This window comes from Schistocerca serialis, chromosome 2 (assembly GCF_023864345.2).
Source record: "Schistocerca serialis cubense isolate TAMUIC-IGC-003099 chromosome 2, iqSchSeri2.2, whole genome shotgun sequence".
Taxonomy (NCBI): Eukaryota; Metazoa; Arthropoda; class Insecta; order Orthoptera; family Acrididae; genus Schistocerca; species Schistocerca serialis.
Window position 1 is genome coordinate 316,657,202 of NC_064639.1, and position 19,140 is coordinate 316,676,341.

Genomic DNA, 19,140 nt, shown 5'->3' on the forward strand with positions numbered 1-19,140 from the left:
TTCATTTTGTGGTTAATTTTGATTGGTGAGAAATGCCGCGAGAAACTGTTAACAGTACATCGCGATGTGCAATGAGTGAAACAGCCGACTCAAATAATTTGACTGATAATACTTGCGACACTCAGTGTCTTAATGATAGTCCTCCATTTACAGACAATCAGTGCATACCGATCACTAGTAATGATTTTAATGCTAATGATGAGCAAACAAATTCAATTGTGTCCTCTGTTAATTTAACGACAATTGATGACGCGGCACGTTCTGTTACAATGAACGCTGCTCAGTTTGACACACCCGGTTTGGAAAATTTGCATAGCGAACAGATAAATTTTTCTCACGAAGATGAACAATGTAGTCACAATATGTCAGATTTATTTGATTCCGAGGTAGTGACCCACAGTGCACATCTGATTGGCAAACCTTTCAAGAATCACAGAATGACCAAATGGTTATACAAAACGTGACACATACAGATACATCGTCACACAGCACAGAGAATACAGCAACTAATCTTGGCGTGGATCGAGTTATAACATTAATGCTACAAACTAATGAAAATGTCAAACAACAAATTAATGAAAGTCTTAAACAGTCTAAGAAAGAACAAGACGACAATTCCAAACAACTTAATGAAAATTTCAAACAGTCGAAGAAAGAACAAGACAACAATCACAAACAACTTAGTGAAAATCTCAAACAACAAATTAATGAAATTAATGAAAAACTAGACAACATTTCCAAACAGTTGAATGACAAACAAGACAGGTCGATCGAACAAATTAATGAGAACTTTAAACAGATTAATGAACAGATTGCAGCCGTTGCCGTGCAATGTCATGATACTAAAGAATAATTACGTGAGGAGATTAAGGTTTGTGCTAGGAATAGTAGTGAAGAAATTAGATCTGTGGCTCAAGAATTAAATAATACACATGCAGCTACAACTAAATTACTTAGAGACGAAATTAGTGCAGTCGCTAAACAATGCTCTGAAAACGCAACACAGTTACGCGACGAGTTTAAATTAATGTCAGCAGAACTTTCACACACACTGGACGCGAAAGTAGATACGGAATTTGAACAACAGAAGAGCCAAATTGCCGAACGTTTTAATCTCCACCTACAAAATAGTGAAACGCGTTACCGTAAATTTATACAGGTACAGAATAAAGTAAAGCAACAAGTCATGGAAACAATTACTGCACAGAGACAGGAAGATAAGCGTAAATTGTTTACGAAAGCAAAAATATACGTAGACAACAATATTGCTACAGTATCAGACGAAATCAAACAGTTGAACACCGAATTACATGATGAAATCTCTGATCTTAAAACAAAAACAGACACACACACAGTAGACTTTCAGACAATGACCGACAGACTTGAACAACTAGAACTAATACAGGATCCCGATGCCATCAAAGCAGACGTTAAAAAATTGAACGAAATCACACGTAAAATACAAAAACAAATTAATGCTTGTGATAATAAAAACGATGATCAGGTAAAAGCACTGACTGAAAAATATGATGAATTGGCCAGTTGTGTTGATGTTATCGAAAGTAATAATGACACCAAATCAGACGATACGTCACCTTTTTCGATTAATCAAACACCCGAAATTCAAAATTTACAGCAGACGATCAATGAGATAGGTTCGTCCATTAATACATTACGTAGAAACACATCACAGCATACGCCACTTTGCGAACACTTGTCACACTCACACAGCCAGTGTAACTTAGGTAATGTACAGAGACTACGTGACTTAGAATCCGAACAGACATGGACAAATAGATTCTCATGCAATCCTGAACCTGTTCACACATTCAGAGACGATAACGTTGATTATAAGCAATTTTTATCCGTGAAAAAATTTAAGGTACTTAATAATGACAGAACACAGATTCACGCTTTGGACTGGATATGACAATTTGCTTTTGTATTTTCATCAGCTTGGCCTGTAATGCAGAAACTAGCATTGGACTGGATACGACAATTTGTCTTTGAATTTTCACTGCCATTGCCTGTAACGCAGAAACTAAAATTTAATTGTAGCGCGTAATAGACCTCAGGGGATTCATTACACTTCGATGGATATCTGCCGTAGCGTGCACAGGGCCCCGAGCCGTAGTAGTGCTATTTCATCTTTAGTTTTCTACACTGCTGCCTTCTTTTCTACTATCCTTTATATCTATCAAAACAGCTCTTCAACTATCGATCTATCTAGGATTAGAAACGTGTAAAGAAAACCCGATATGACAAGTTTTACTGATAGTGACAGTTTTCATTAGGCACTCCCGAAATGGCAAGAACTACCAGCATAATTTTTAAAAACAGACAAAATTGTAATTATCAGTATCGTCAAAATTATCAGCAACAGGAACCGCATTTTGGTAACAATAGAGGTTTTTCCCAACAACAGCAACAAAACCAACCGGTTAGCATACCTAACCAACAATGTAATGAGCAAGGTCAACCAAGCTTTAATGTTTCTATGACTACACGTACAGCGTCGGCCACACCAAATAGCAACGCACAGCAATAAGGAAATCACTACGTACAGAAAACACAACATTTCAATTCCTATCGCAATGCGCCATATAGCAATGACTATCATGACAGACGTAAAAATAATGGTCACAATTTTTAGCGTACGTTTAATAACAGTCGGTCTTATCAGCAGCAGAATCATCCGCAACAACAGATTATCATGAATGAACCAGACAGTAGATATCATCCCGAACGTAATACGTCAGGAAGAAATAACAGAACAGTACAAATAGTGGAAATCCCACAGCATCCTCCCGCAAATGATAGCACGTCAGATAGAATTTGACTAGATATAGTACAGGTTGCATCTTCCAGCAACGCAAGCAATACTTTTGACACGCAGAATCTCGTTCACGAAAATGTTATTACTTTTGACGACATCCAAGACACTCTCTTGCAGGAAAGACCAGTTATTCAAAAAACCATTTCCCACCCTGTCATTGAGGTAAAGATTGGATCATCCAAATTTTCAGCAGTAATCGATTCTGGATCACCTATGTCAGTTATAAATGAGGAAACTTTCAACGAATGTAACAAAGAGAATACCTATCCTACGTTACCATTAGGCAAAACTAAAGTAAAAGGAGCAGTATCTGGTAAAGGAGTAGATGTAAAATTACAGACACATTTATCATTTTGTATTGCAGGTCATACACTTCACTCAAATTTTTGGATTGCTCCCTTATTGACAACAGACGTTATTTTAGGTACGAATTTTCTGGTACAACACGACGCAATTATTGACTTTCAAAACTCCTATTTAATGTTAAAGGATGAAAATGTACAACTGGCTTTAGAATTTCAGCACTCTTTATCTGTAGAAGAACAAACAATTAATCGTACAGAGGTCATTTCCGCATCACGTAACATAGACTGTCATTCCACATTGTTCACAGAAACGTACGTACACAACTATAATACTCCAGACGAAGCCGACTACGACGTTATACAAATGATTTCTGATAAAGTTAAACAGAGCAGTGCAAATACAGACGACGAACGCACGCAACTACGCAAAATTCTTTTACAGCAAGCTCCAGTTTTTGACAACGTCCCTGGTACTATGTCCGGTTTTATGTATGAATTTCAAGTTAAACAGCACGACACATTTAAAGCCAAACATTATCCCATTCCGTATATTCACAAAGAACAAGTTAAGAAAGAATTGCAAGCTATGCTTGACCAAGGAATTATTGAACTGGCAGTTAGTCCATATTGTTAAGAAAAAGGATGGTTAACTTCGTCTCGTACTTGATACGCGTCACATCAACGACATTATTATTAATGAAACAGATCGCCCACAGACACTAGAAGAACTTCTACAGAAATTTCATGGTACTGCTATTTATTCCACGTTAGATTTGAAATTGGAATTTTGGCAAATTCAGCTCCATCCGAACTGCACAAAGTACACAGCTTTTCTCTGTTTTGGTGACTGTTATCAGTTTTGTAAATTACCGTTCGGTTAAACTATTTCTTCAGCAGCATTTATTCGCGGTTTGAATAGTATACTTCCGACAGAACTTAAAGACAGAATCACAACGTATGTAGACGACATTATTATTGCAGAAGCTAACTGGTCTGAACACAATCTGATTCTTGAACAACTGTTACGAACTTTATGTGCACAAGGACTCACAGTTAATCTTAGCAAATCGCACTTTAGCAAAACTTCTATAAAATTTCTTGGACATGTAATTTCAGCAGAAGGCATTGAGCCTGACCCGGAAAAGTTTCAAGCTTTACGTGACATTACTGTACCTACGACGAAGAAACAACTACGCAGCTTTTTGGGTTTAATTAACTTTTTTCGTAAATTTATTCATTACTCTCCTTTAGACACCCCTAGATTATGTCAATTGACGGGTAAAAACACTATTTGGTCCTGGGATAGCCAAGCACATTCTGAATTTGTGAATCTGAAAGAAGCTTTGTTGAATGCACCACTTTTATCACATCCAGATCTTATTAGAAATTTTTCCATTGCTACCGACAGTTCTAACACCGCTTTAGGCGTACACATTTTTCAGGAAATTGAAGAAGATGGTTCCACAGTAATTAAAAACATCGCCTTTGCAAGTCGCATTCTGTCACCTGCTGAAAGCAATTATTCTGTTACAGAACTTGAAACATTATGCGTTGTATGGGCATTTACGAGATTTAGGCATTTTCTTTATGGAAGACACACTACCGTTTACACAGATCATAGAGCTATACAGTTTTTACTTTCCGCTAAATGTACACACGACATATTAAGCAGATGGAAACTTTATTTACAAGAATTTAATTTTACAATTGTTCACATTCCCAGTACACAAAATATTGTAGCAGACGCACTATCCCGTTCTCTCAGCAACAATCAGCAAGACATCGCAACCAACTTCTGCAAAGCAAATTTCAGCGTCATGTATATTCAACAAGTTGCATTTGAAAATTTCATTTCGTCGTCATTACGAGACATAGCACAAGAGCAGAGTAAAGACAACGTATGGAAAGAAATAAAACACCTTTGGCAAGATAGGAATAATGTTACCATTAGAAACCATTACACTGTACGCAATAATATTCTGTTTCGCCGCTCTCACCCTGACAGCAACAACTGGTTACTATGCATTCCTGACGACCTTGTTAACAAATTAGTTTGGTTACACTAAAATTAGTATCATTATCCATAATATTTATTATAATATTTTATTCTTGTGGGGAGGTTACACTTAACGTGAATATTATTTATGTTAACGTTTTCTGTTGAGAGGTTGCGGTGAACTATTATTTTACGTGGGGAGGTTACACAAAAATTAAAATCGCTATCCATTATTATTATTTTATTAAATTTTGTGGGGAGGTTACAAGATTTAAATTAGCGTGATACTGACGAAGGCTGATTAAACTATGTCCTTTAGCGTCAGCTAGTTTGTTGACCTATTACTGTGGGGTTTTTGGCTTGTACAGCACTTCAAGTTCCATTAACTTCGCCTTACACATGCTACATTCAACTTTATCCAGTGGAACATTTCTTTGTACCAAGAACCAAATATCCACTTTCATCCAGTGCATCGTTGTAGTTTTATCCATCACAACAGAGTGGTGTGATGCAATGTCCAGTATTGTCGAAATCGGGGTAATATTTTCCTGAACGTTCACTTTTATTGTGAATCTTGTGTTTTCAGATGTACAGCACTGTTACTATTAATACAGCACCACCACGAAACACTCGTTCACAATACCTGACGACTGTAGAACACTCCAACGCCATGTAGAACACTCCAACGCCAGAAAATATCCTTTACAACAAGAGCTAATGAACGTAAGTGACTCTGATGCGCGACACCACGTCGTACTGTTTACCCACGGCGTGACAACAGGGGCGCTTTACCAACCGAACTGTTGGCGGCGTGGTAGGGAAAGCCGGCTCGCCATTGGTGTTACCTGGGCAACGGTATCACGATCCCAGCGGTGAGCCAAACGTCAAAAGTCGCAACTAATTTTAAACGCACTATAGCTGGACTAGGAAATTACCGTCTCATGTGCGGGCTGCCATTAACACCCTAACACAAACGGATGCGTTTGAAGTGGAGCCATGACAGGAATATAGACTGCTGATAAATGGCGTCGCACTGTGTTCAGCAAAGAATCGAGGCACTGAACTGTCCCGGACGATGTCTTATTCGTCCAGTTTTGGGGTGGCACAGCGGAGTTGCTCCTTGCGTCATGGTCAAGGGAACCATTGGGTTTGATTTCGTCTCTCGCCTGGCAGTGATTGAGGGAACTCTAAAGAAACAAGAATACGTCACAGAGATCCTGCTTGATGTTGAATTACTTACATGGGGGGCAGGATTCCTAGATCTGTTCCTGATATAACGTGAATGGGACCAGCTTGGTCATCAACTCCGTCGCAGGCTATCAAGTCTACAACAGCTTGCCTCAGGAAAGGATACAATGGCTTTATGAAATCCTTCCCAAACGAATCACAGCATGCATACAGGCCAGAGAGGGTGCAATGTCTTACTGATAATTGTTCTCATACTGCAAAGATTTTTGTAAATTTGACTCGAATTTGTAATCACTGAAATAACGTCACATACCTTCTGAACCCGTGAAATATCGTTGCCTTCTCTCCTTCTGTAGGTCACTCTTTTGTCGGGAAATATACAAGTCGACTGTGTTTCTATTGACACCTATTGAATAACGTTCTTAGTTTCAGTTCATTGATTTGAATCCCTGTCGAGGACTGCTGAAAGTAGCATGTGTGAAATTTAATTGTCACTCTTTCCGTTTTCAGTTCTACATTTGCGCTTTCTTCGTGTGATGTTACTGGATATGTATCCTTAATGTGTAAAGCGTGAATCACCTAAAACGTGAACCGCAAATATTGCGAAAATGGAAAGTACTGTTGATGTGCGTTTTTCACAGAATGAGAGGCTCGTATTGTTAGCCAATCAATAGACTGTAGTAATACTTAGTGTTTTTTGAGTAAACATTTGTTGCAGGATTCAAGTACGAGCTGTTTACGAGATATCCTATTTTGAAAAGTCCCCACACTGGCACTTGTACACTACCTGTGATAGCATACACTAAAGAAAAACATAAGTGTATACACTAGTTATGTGGATTCCGACCAGTAATGATACAATTGACATTCACAGATTGTGATGAAAATGACCATTGGCAACGGCAACACAAGCTTGAAGTACAGCATGGAACAACTGCTGACCATGTGCTTGCATTTCAGTAGAGATGACCAAGCAGGCTGCAGTAATATGCTGTTACATATCATCGGGCGTAGTTGGTATGTCCTTGTAGACAGTGTCTTCAAGCTTTCTCCACAGAAGAAAGTCTACAGCTGTCAAATCTAGGGAACATGCTGGGAAGCTACAGATCCTGTGTGTCCAATCCAACGATTTGAAAACAATTCATGAAGACATACTGCAGTACTTCGTGCACTATGGGCTGGACAGCCATCATGCTGGAATCACAGGTTCCTCCTAGTCCGCAGAGGACGTCTTCTAGCATCCGTGGAAGATGGTCTGTTAGGAGGCTGCGATACTCGTAGATGTTTAGTGTTCCATCTATGAAATAAGGGACTATGAGCTCAAGCTTCACAATCCCGCACCACATGTTTACACTCCATGGACACTGATGTTCCACCTGACGAAGCCAATGGGGATTGTAAACAGACCAATAGTGCTTGTTTCGGCGGTTTACGTGGCCAGATCTGCTAAGTGTGGTTTCACCACTAAACAAGATATGTGATACATCTGGAGTATCCTGTCTTAATGTCCATGTACAACACGATTCTCATATTCGTTTCCATGCAGCTCTTAATGGAGAGAGATGTGACAATGATTGGAACATATGTTGATGGAGAATGTGTAAGTAGTAGAACAAAGACAGCATCAGTGCACATTGTAGGTTGCGTACATCAGGGGCAAGTATTCATTCAGGGGCAAAGCTATTGTTCTCCTTTCATTTACAGGTCCTTAACCTATCGTTCTCCTAAGAGGATTTAGACCCCCTTTTGATTCACAGTTCCTTAACCTACTGTTTGGATAAATGGTTTTCAAAGAAACCCACACCCTTCCCCCTCTCCCTCTTCCTCCCTCACCCCGCCTCCTCCCCATCTCTCTGGGAACTCCCGATGCCAATACAATCATACTTTTCATATCAATTTGACTGACTAATTAACTAAATCGATCAATTAATTAAGCCCTCCTCCCCATGGAAACCACCGCCTTCCCCCTCCCCTCCCCATCTGGAAATTGGCGGGAAAACAACTCAGTTGGCCATTTGGTGGAAAATCTATTGCATTGTGTAGAATATTGTTTAACCAATTTAGGCAGTATGTGGATTAATGTTTATATAAACAATTTATGGGATACATGGTAGTGTTGGAAATTTCGATTATTTATTTAGTTGAAGAATTTGTAGGAAAACTGACTGCAGTGTATGGGATACTGTTTACTAAAACAATTTGTGGGTGACAAAGCAGTCTGGACTATTTAAACAATTGTGGCGTATTTTTATTCCGATCATGCATGGTAACACTGTGTGGGCTTAGTTTACATTTGCTGCTAGAGTCAGGAACATTAAGGTTTTTATTTTTTTATCTTCCTCACTTTTTGTAGCACACTGGTGTCTAAACACAGATGGGAAAATCGGAACAATTAAATATGTAAAGGTTCATGACATGTTTGGAAACCGAACACCATTTTCCGCAGAAGGTCAAATTACTAGAATCTCAGCGTCAAACTATTTTGTACAGATTGAAAACCATACAGCAGTCATATTGCACTAACTGTTTAATCCTGCAAAAGTGATCTACAAATAATGAATGGAATGAAGTGCGGTAAAGTAGCCACTGTTTGGGATTCTCCTGTACCTGTGTCTATTGTCAGGGAGCTGCCATGAAGCCCAAAACCACCAGACGTCCTAATTACAGACCACGATACTAAATACCAGCGGCCAACGACCACATATCGGCCTCCTTTGATGTCGCAGCACCCAAACAGGCATCAAGTGGCGGCAATTTGTTGATCGGAAAATTCCAGGCTCGCTTCCTCTGTCTGTCTTTATCACTCCCTATTTATGTGAACCAACGTCTTGAAACATGCAGACAGAGTTTTTCATCTCACCTCAGAATACAGTGTTCCTATTGGCTAATGCTGGAGACAAAGGTAGAGTTGACGCAATTTCGAATTCAAAAATAGAGTGAAATAATCCAATTGCACTATCCTATCAAATTCATTGTTTAACAAGTTACAGGAGTCAAACAGATTGCTTAAACATTCACCTCCACCTTATGATGATCCGTCTTTGTGATAAAGCATATTTTCAATGCTTGAGTATCACATGCAAACATTATGAAAATCATGTAACAAAATTTCCACCACAAATAATTCGTAGCACTCAATATATGTGAGGTTTTGTATGCACCGACATTAAAGAGCACAAACATCCTCTGCCACCACAATGTTTCTATTAAACGTATCTGGTGAAGAAAGAGACCTACCGAGCACACAAATTAGTGATCGCGAGGTGCGCGCCATCCACCAACTACAGGGTAGCCCCATCTGCATTGCCTGGGAGAGGGACTCACACCCATGCAGGCCATCCCTGCCCAGATGAGATGCATGCGTGCTTGCAATATAACTATCAGAAGTAATAAATTGATCATTCGAGAATTTTACGTTGTGATTGGCTTTTTAAAGGACTATAGAATTACTAAACTTGCCTTTTCCGCTGCATTCGGAAAAAGGAGGAAGGGTCTACCACATGATGGGATAGTAACGACAACAAATACTTCTACAAGACAGAGTCTACTGCGATCTATTGAGAAACACTAAACACAACACACTTAGACCACAATCCAGTCTGTAGCAGTAGTTGTCATAGTTAGATGTCAGAGATAGCTGAAATACTTGCACATCCCACAAACTCATGTGCTGATGTCCATACGAAGCATGCTGCCGGCGCCAACGTTCAGAAGTCGGAGAAAAGGACTGCAGTGGCCGCAGCTGAAGTGGTAGACATGTGTGTGTGCCAGAGTGCACCAACCCCAGCCATGGACAGCCTCTGGGGATAACTGGAGTGGTAGAAATTGCGATTATCAATATATCCATCACAAACACCCGTCATTTTGAATCTTCGCTCACTCAGCAAACATGTCTGCTTCTATCCCTGTTCACCCAGCACACTGGTCATTCCGCTAGCTCCCACTGCCATGGACGGGATCAGACAGTCTGGCACATTCTTTTTCCTAACCACCTGTCATGGGGCTGCGCTAATCCACAACTTCCGGTCGCCAAAGTCTAGTGACCACTTCTGCCACCATGTATTCTAAAATTGCACTCATTCCCACGTACAAGAATTTTCCTGCAACCAAGCAGATGATATGCAAGTACTCCCACATTCCCCCTCAATTTCACCGTATTTTCCTTCAGTTTATACGATTTTCCGTCATTTTTTTAAGTTTATCGATTTTAGGTCGCATTTGCGCATACGATCACATCACTTCTCGTCACGTATTCGAAAAGTGCTGTGCCGCTAAAGCGGAGTTATTGAACGCAGTTTTCCGAAATTCCTTCACCAGGGAAGACGAATGGAATATTCTAGAATTTGAAACACAAACAGCTGCTAGCGTGAGTTTCTTAGAAGTAGATACCTTTAGGGGTTGCGAAGCAACTCAAATCGCTTGATACGGGCAAACAATAGCTCCCTACTTAGCAATCACTTACAACCGCTCGCTCACAGATAGATCTGTACCTGCAGACTGGAAAATTGCGCAGGTCGCAACAGTGTTTAAGAAGGGTAGTAGGAGTAATCCATAGAACTACAGACCTATATCATTGACGTCGGCTTGCAGTAGGGTTTTGGAGCATATACTGTATTCAAACATTATGAATCACCTCGAAGGGAACGATCTATTGATACGTAATCAGCATGGTTTCAGAAAACGTCGTTCTTGTGCAACGCAGCTAGCTCTTTATTCGCACGAAGTAATGGCCGCTATCAACAGGGGATCTCAAGTTGATTCCGTATTTCTAGATTTCCGGAAAGCTTTTGACACCGTTCCTCACAAGCGACTTCTAATCAAGCTGTGGGCCTATGGTGTATCGTCTCAGTTGTGCTACTGGATTCGTGATTTCCTGTCAGGAAGGTCGCAGCTCGTAGTAATAGACGGCAAATCATCGAGTAAATTTGAAGTGATATCAGGTGTTCCCCAGGGAAGCGTCCTGGGACCTCTGCTGTTCCTGATCCATATAAATGACCTGGGTGACAATCTGAGCAGTTCTCTTAGGTTGTTCGCAGATGATGCTGTAATTTACCGTCTAGTAAGGTCATCCGAAGACCAGTATCAGTTGCAAAGCGATTTAGAAAAGATTGCTGTATGGTGTGGCAGGTGGCAGTTGACGTTAAATAACGAAAAGTGTGAGGTGATCCACATGAGTTCCAAAAGAAACACGTTGGAATTCGATTACTCGATAAATAGTACAATTCTCAAGGCTGTCAATTCAACTAATTATCTGGGTGTAAAAATTACGAACAACTTCAGTTGGAAAGACCACATAGGTAATATTCTGGGGAAGGCGAGCCAAATGTTGCGTTTCAGTGGCAGGACACTTAGAAGATGCAACAAGTCCACTAAAGAGACAGCTTACACTACACTCGTTCGTCCTCAGAATATTGCTGCGCGGTGTGGGATCCTTGCCAGGTGGGATTGACGGAGGACATCGAAAGGGTGCAAAAAGGGGCAGCTCGTTTTGTATTATCACGTAATAGGGGAGAGAGTGTGGCAGATATGTTAGGCGAGTTGGGATGGAAGTCATTAAAGCAAAGACGTTTTTCGTCGCGGCGAGATCTATTTACGAAATTTCAGTTACCAACTTTCTCTTCCGAATGCGAAAATATTTTGTTGAGCCCAACCTACATAGGTAGGAATGATCATCAAAATAAAATAAGAGAAATCAGAGCTCGAACAGAAAGGTTTAGGTTGTAAGTAGGCTATTTATGTTTTCTCTATGTAAGTAGGCTGTTTATGTTTTCTCTATGTAAGTAGGCTGTTTATGTTTTCGTTTTGGCAACGTTACGTAGCGCTCAATATGAAAATCACTGGCTGTGCTGTGTGCAGTCTGTGGCTGCTTTGCATTGTTGTAATACTCGCCATTGTAGTGTTAGGCAGCTGGCTGTGAACAGCGCGTAGCGTTGCGCAGTTGGAGGTGAGCCGCCAGCAGTGGTGGATGTGGGGAGAGAGATGGCGGAGGTTTGCAGTTTGTCATGAACTGATATATATATATATTATGATTTGTGATGATATTAAGGTAAATACAGTGTTTGCTCTCTATTAATATCTTTCATTTGCTAACTACCCCTATCAGTAGTTAGTGCCTTCAGTAGTTTGAATCTTTTATTAAGCTGGCAGTAGTGGCGCTCGCTGTATTGCAGTAGCTTGAGCAGCGAAGATTTTTGTGAGGTAAGTGATTTGTGAAAGGTATAGTTTAATGTTTGTCAGGGCCATTCTTTAGTAGGGAGTTTTGAAAGTCAGATTGCGTTGCGCTAAAAATATTGTGTGTCAGGTTAAGCACAGTCATGTAAAATTGTTCAAAGGGGACGTTTCATATGGCGACCCTGCCAGGATTCGAACCTGGAATCTGAATTTAAAGTGCTTTCTGAGAGATACCAGATGACACAGAGGTTAGTTTATGTGACAGCTACACGATTTTTATCACGACGCTACTAATGAGTGACAATTTACAATGTTGCTTTTGCGGTGTATCTGTTTTATATCTGCACAGTTTTCTGAATTCTTCTGGAAATCAAAACATGTTTTATTAGTAACTTTTGTGGTATAGCTACAAGGAGACAGCCTTTTCCATAGCACAACAATACGTTACAGCACAGTACTTTCATCATCATAACAATAAGCGTAATAACTACGATATCTATACGCAAAGCATTTCACTTTTGTGTATTATGAGGTAAGTACATTGACTTATGCAGAACTTAGCTTTCGGAGGACGATAACTACGACACTTCCACACAGATTATGTTGCAACAAGACGCACATTTAGCGCTACAGTACACGTATTTGAGTGATTAATTTTGTACTTAAAACATTTATTTTTAAAGATTTTTTGAATTACAAAGAAAGTTTTCCGTGATACATTTCATTGCATTGCTGTAATCTGTAACACCTGAGGGTATAATTACATTAATCCTCAGGGGGGTACATGCTTACTTTGTGTACCATGTGTGTGGCAACCACAAGGAACCCTAGCTAATATGGTATTTGCTTATACAACTTTACACATCGGTACCATATTTCTCTAACACACAAATTACACAGCTGTCTGATTATTTACCTGAGAGAGACAAGCATTTATTTTACTACATCAGTGACAGACGTTTACGTAATTACACCGTTGGATAACTTCACACTTACAAAATTGTATGTTGTTTGTACTTTGTGAACTGTTCATATATTTTCGGAACCATTGTGATACTATGAGAGCTTTGAATGATGTATTTGGTATGGATTCATGATTTTTAAAGTACGTTTGAGGCAGATGACACGATGTGTATTATGCTGTTGAGGTATGTTTATGATCAATAAGCTGATGCTATATGAGGAATTTGGTTATGCTATGTATTTATTATGATGAAATATTGAAGTGCCGTCGCAAGATTGACGTGTCGACGAATATATATATATGTGTAATAAGGTAAGGAGTAATGAATAGTGATTAGGGACTCTGACTTATGGAAAAGGATGTTGGAAACCAAGAATCATACTTTAGAATTATGAAATGTGTGTACATGTGTGAATCATGTGTGAATGTATCACAATGCCACTGAAAATTTTTTTGGACACTGTTATATTCATAGGATTTTGTTTCTACAGATTTGCAACGCTAATTCTTGACCTGTGAAATATTTTTATGTGAGACTGTCACTGTAGCGGAAACTGCTGTCGTAAATTTTTCCGTAAGAAAGTTAAGTGACCACCTGCACGTAATGTGTCGCGGGCACCCACCTGGGCGACAGCCGCCCGAAAAAAAAAAAAAAAAAAGCCATTAGCCTTTCAGCGGCACAGGTAGAAAAAAAAAGGGAGGCCATTATCCTGGCTATTGACGTTCCTTTGTAGAAAGCATCGCAAATATTACACGCTCATTACCTGAAAACATATGGTTACTTGTACTTTGTGCTAATTACTGAAATGCTTATGAATTGATGGGAAATATTCGTACATCTGCACACCTGATTATGACAAGTGTCTTTCTACGAGAGTTGAGAGCTACTGAGTTACGAAATGCCACATGACTACTGAATGATGTTTTTATGCTTTGGTTTGCGTAATTGCTTATTTCATTTGACATCTGGTTTCCAGCTGTGTTGCAGCATTGCTTTTATAAAATAAAATGCATTTGCTAATGTGAACACTTTCTGTCAACAGATCTATTAAATAATTATTTTATGACCCACATTTTTCGATAAAGGAGCTCTTGGAAAGGAAAGAACAATAAGAAGGAACTAGTAACAGTAACTGCATACATAATATTCTTTTCAAGTACATGGTAATATTTCTTTTACAATAAGTTGTTGTGGTGCACCACTTTAATTACATAGACATTAAGATGTGAATATACATTTCCCTTATCTGCATTGTTGTTTTTACTGCAATATCTTTTCTGCTTGAGCTTTGTCATGTATAGATATAAGTTTTATATTTTTTATATTTTTTATATTTGCTGCTGCTGTTTGCCAGGCATAGTGTTACTGAATTTTAATTTGTGTTACTCTGCTAAGCCAGATTTAATTTTTTTGTTTACTGCGCATTGGCTCACATTAGTTGTAATGTTGCATTGCTTGTTAATTTAGATTTACTGTAGCTTGCTTTGCAAATTTCCATTTTTTTTCTCATTGCTGTTTGTGTTAATTGTTTTATGTGCTGCTGCATTGCCTCGTCCCTTAGTTTAGCATCTGAGCTCAGTAGATTTAAGTTAGCTTAAGAGGGGGTAGACTATATAAGAAACTGACTATGGAGAATAGGTAAAGAAATGCATTGAGAAAACAGGTTTAGGTAGGATTTTCTTGGAAATAAATGTTGAGGTAAGAAATGTGTGAACATATAAATACAGAAAGCATGCTTAGATAGAATTTTTTTGGTGGAAGCAAAGGTTGAAATAAGATGAAAGATCTATGGAATGAAGTTTTGGGATGGACTGCAGTACCAAATGTTACACTGAAAACGAACCCTGTCCTTTCCTATTGGTGTTATCCCACTATGTGTGTGTGTACCCTTGTGTATTTGTTTTCTTCCTGTCTCTGTGTACTGTTTCATTGAATTTTTTTCTCTTTTAATATTAAGCTACATTCACTATGATGAGGAATACTGTTATCCTCAAATACAATTGGCATTAATAATGTGTTATTTACTTTGTAAAGATGTTTAGACATTGTTTATTGTTTTGTTTTAATGCTCATGTGTAAAGTTGATGTTTCAATAATTATTCTGATCTATGTATGTACTTATGTCATAATTCCTGTAACATTGATGTATATGTTTATTTCTATTCTTTTGTAAAGCCTGTTTTACTACAAATGTTATCTGTATTGTTATGTTTTTAATAATGTATTTTGTACCTTTGTTATTGTATTCTTATGTTACAAAATTGTAATTGTCATCAGTTCATGATATTATTAACATGTAAGTTACATTTCACTGCACACGTTTCTGTTGGTCATAGTACATGGACAATATGTGAGAAGTAGGGACTGTTAGTGTTTGCACGTTTGTTAATAATTCTGCAAGGGACTGGATAACAGCATTGCTGGTTCTAAGGACAATTCCAAAAACTTTGTGAGTGCACAAGTGATGGTTTATGGACTTGCTATATTATCCGCAAGACTCTTCAATGGTGATTGTGCACCTGCACAGTCACAACAGATGGCTGCTGGCTATCTCTACCAGGACTACAGTGGGTCTGCTCTGTGATGACCTACCTACCAATATTCTTCCAAACTACGACTGACTCTGCTGTGGGTTTGCTCTGTTGTGGCCCGTTATCTGTCAGCATGTCAAGAGTCAGCACTGTCTTTCCGTTGGAAGGACAACACTACTTCTTCAAGACTGCATGGAAATCCACTACTTCTGTGTGCAATTTCTTTTACTAATGAGACTTTGTGAAAAAAAACCTGTAATTACTGTTATGATGTACGATTAGGACTGTCTTTATGGACTGTGAGACAATTTTAGCTTTTGACCAACATAATATCAATAAGTGTGTGCATTTGATTTCTTTGTTATTGTAATTATGAAAAATTTTTTCAAATCTGTATTGGCCACTGCCCCATCCAATTTGTAAAAATTTTTGTGGGGAGCATGGGGGCTATGTAAGTAGGCTATTTATGTTTTCTCTATGTAAGTAGGCTGTTTATGTTTTCTCTATGTAAGTAGGCTGTTTATGTTTTCGTTTTGGCAACGTTACGTAGCGCTCAATATGAAAATCACTGGCTGTGCTGTGTGCAGTCTGTGGCTGCTTTGCATTGTTGTAATACTCGCCATTGTAGTGTTAGGCAGCTGGCTGTGAACAGCGCGTAGCGTTGCGCAGTTGGAGGTGAGCCGCCAGCAGTGGTGGATGTGGGGAGAGAGATGGCGGAGGTTTGCAGTTTGTCATGAACTGATATATATATATATTATGATTTGTGATGATATTAAGGTAAATACAGTGTTTGCTCTCTATTAATATCTTTCATTTGCTAACTACCCCTATCAGTAGTTAGTGCCTTCAGTAGTTTGAATCTTTTATTAAGCTGGCAGTAGTGGCGCTCGCTGTATTGCAGTAGCTTGAGCAGCGAAGATTTTTGTGAGGTAAGTGATTTGTGAAAGGTATAGTTTAATGTTTGTCAGGGCCATTCTTTAGTAGGGAGTTTTGAAAGTCAGATTGCGTTGCGCTAAAAATATTGTGTGTCAGGTTAAGCACAGTCATGTAAAATTGTTCAAAGGGGACGTTTCAAGGTGTTCGTTTTCCCGCGCGCTGTTCGGGAGTGGAATGGTAGGGAGATAGTATGACTGAGGTTCGATGAACCCTCTGTCAAGCCTTAAATGTGAACTGCAGAGTAATCATGTAGATGTAGATGTAAATGTAGTACAGTCGTCAACACCTAGCGCAAATGCACAGTTTTTCTGGTCAGACTGCATACTACAACACTGTACTCAAATGCATTCAGTCACTCCACACATTCTACAGTTACAAAGCGTTTGCTCTGGTTCTGCGTGTCTGTGTCTATACTTGTGTTGCAGATAACTCCCATGACCTAGTCCTCCCGCTGGTGGATCCAACTTTTGGACGTACATCTCCTGATGTAACGCGTGGTGGATGAACCTTCGAACCCTATCTCGGACGAGACGTGTTGTTGATCTGTCTCTGAACATCACTGTGGATATAACGTGTGGTTGATCTACGTTCCAACCCTATCCTGGATATGGGATATTGTGGATCTGCATCCAAACATTGCTCTGGATATGATGGGTTGCGGATCCACACTCGAACACTAACTCGGGTCTGCTTTGTGAACCAGGGAAACAGTCATTTTTCGTCGACATGTACAGACATCGCATTTGCTGTAGGTGTTGACAACTGAACTACATTTAAAAGCAATCCTAGAACACGTGGTGAGAAGTGATGTCATGATTGTGTGAAAAGAAGTGATACACAACCAACACAATTACCAATAATAACGGAAAAAACGTATAAATTGAGGGAAAATACACCAAAACACGGGGCAATTAAGAGAGTACTTGCATGTTTTCTGCTTGATGCATGAAAATTCTTGTATGTGATGACGAGTATGAGACAGCAAGAGCAATACGAGAAAAAGTTGACAGAAGCACCGAGAACCAGGGAAACAGTCATTTTTCGTCGACAGCAATAAGACGGTTGGAATAGAATGTTTAACGCGATGACCACCAAAGGTAGAGTAATAAATTTATATATATCGGATCAAAAGCGCTGGTGTGACACCAAAGTGATTGGCAACCGCCTTAAACATGTTTATAAAGTGTCCTTAGCTATCGAGCGTGGTATTACCGGCTGGTAGGACTGCAATATGCAGCTGCAGAATGGATCGTGTGTTTGACCGTGTGCGGTACTGTTTAGACGTTTTAAACCTTAACAATCAGTATTTACAGTGTGCTTCTCTGTACTCTCCACCAATCACAAATACCTTACTAACAGTTCTTGTATAGTTTTTTAATAACATTATACTGTATGTCTATTGTGGTAATAGTGATACATGCAAGTTGATTGCCGTCTCTGATGCTTTCCTGAAAAAGTGAGTCATCTGCCTCTAAATTGACATGGATCTACGTTAAAAGATGACAGAAAGTAGATGGAGTGATCGATTGAGAGGGGTTGTAATGAGGTATGATTTAATGGTAGACCTATGGTGCTTTCTAGAGAGAGGGAGGCGTTGGTGCAGGTCTTTTATCACGCAATTAACCATTTTTTCCGTTGTTCCCTCGGGGTGTATCAGTTGTGTGGTATAACCTGCGATCAATTCTTATACAACTGCGTGTTCTGTGTTTGACTTAGAGCACTATTTACCTGCGATCGTTAACAGCAAGCCTCTCCAGGCCGCAGTTATCAGAAGACTTTCAACTCATGTGTGATGATGAAACGTGTCCATCAATGAGAAACCCGTTTCGGCACCCTCCTCTAGAGTAACGAAGATGTATGCGAAATACTCCGTTTCTCTGTCCCATCTCGGACATAAAATCGAGTCTTCAGTTTTATACAGGTACAAATCGACTGTTACTACACTTTTCATGTTCGTCGCATCCAAAATACATGTACGTGGATTATCGGGGAGAGGGCGAGGCTTAGGATTTTTTAGTAGGTTAGTGTATAAGATGAGCAAATATTCTAGAAGAAAATCAAACAGCACATGAGTATGCCAGCAATATGACCATATACATGTGGAAAACTGTGGATAAAATCGGGGAAAAGACATGAAATCGGTAAAATTTGAGGAAACCGGGTATAATCAGAAAAAAAGATGCCGGATACGTAAAAATTGAGGGAAATGCGA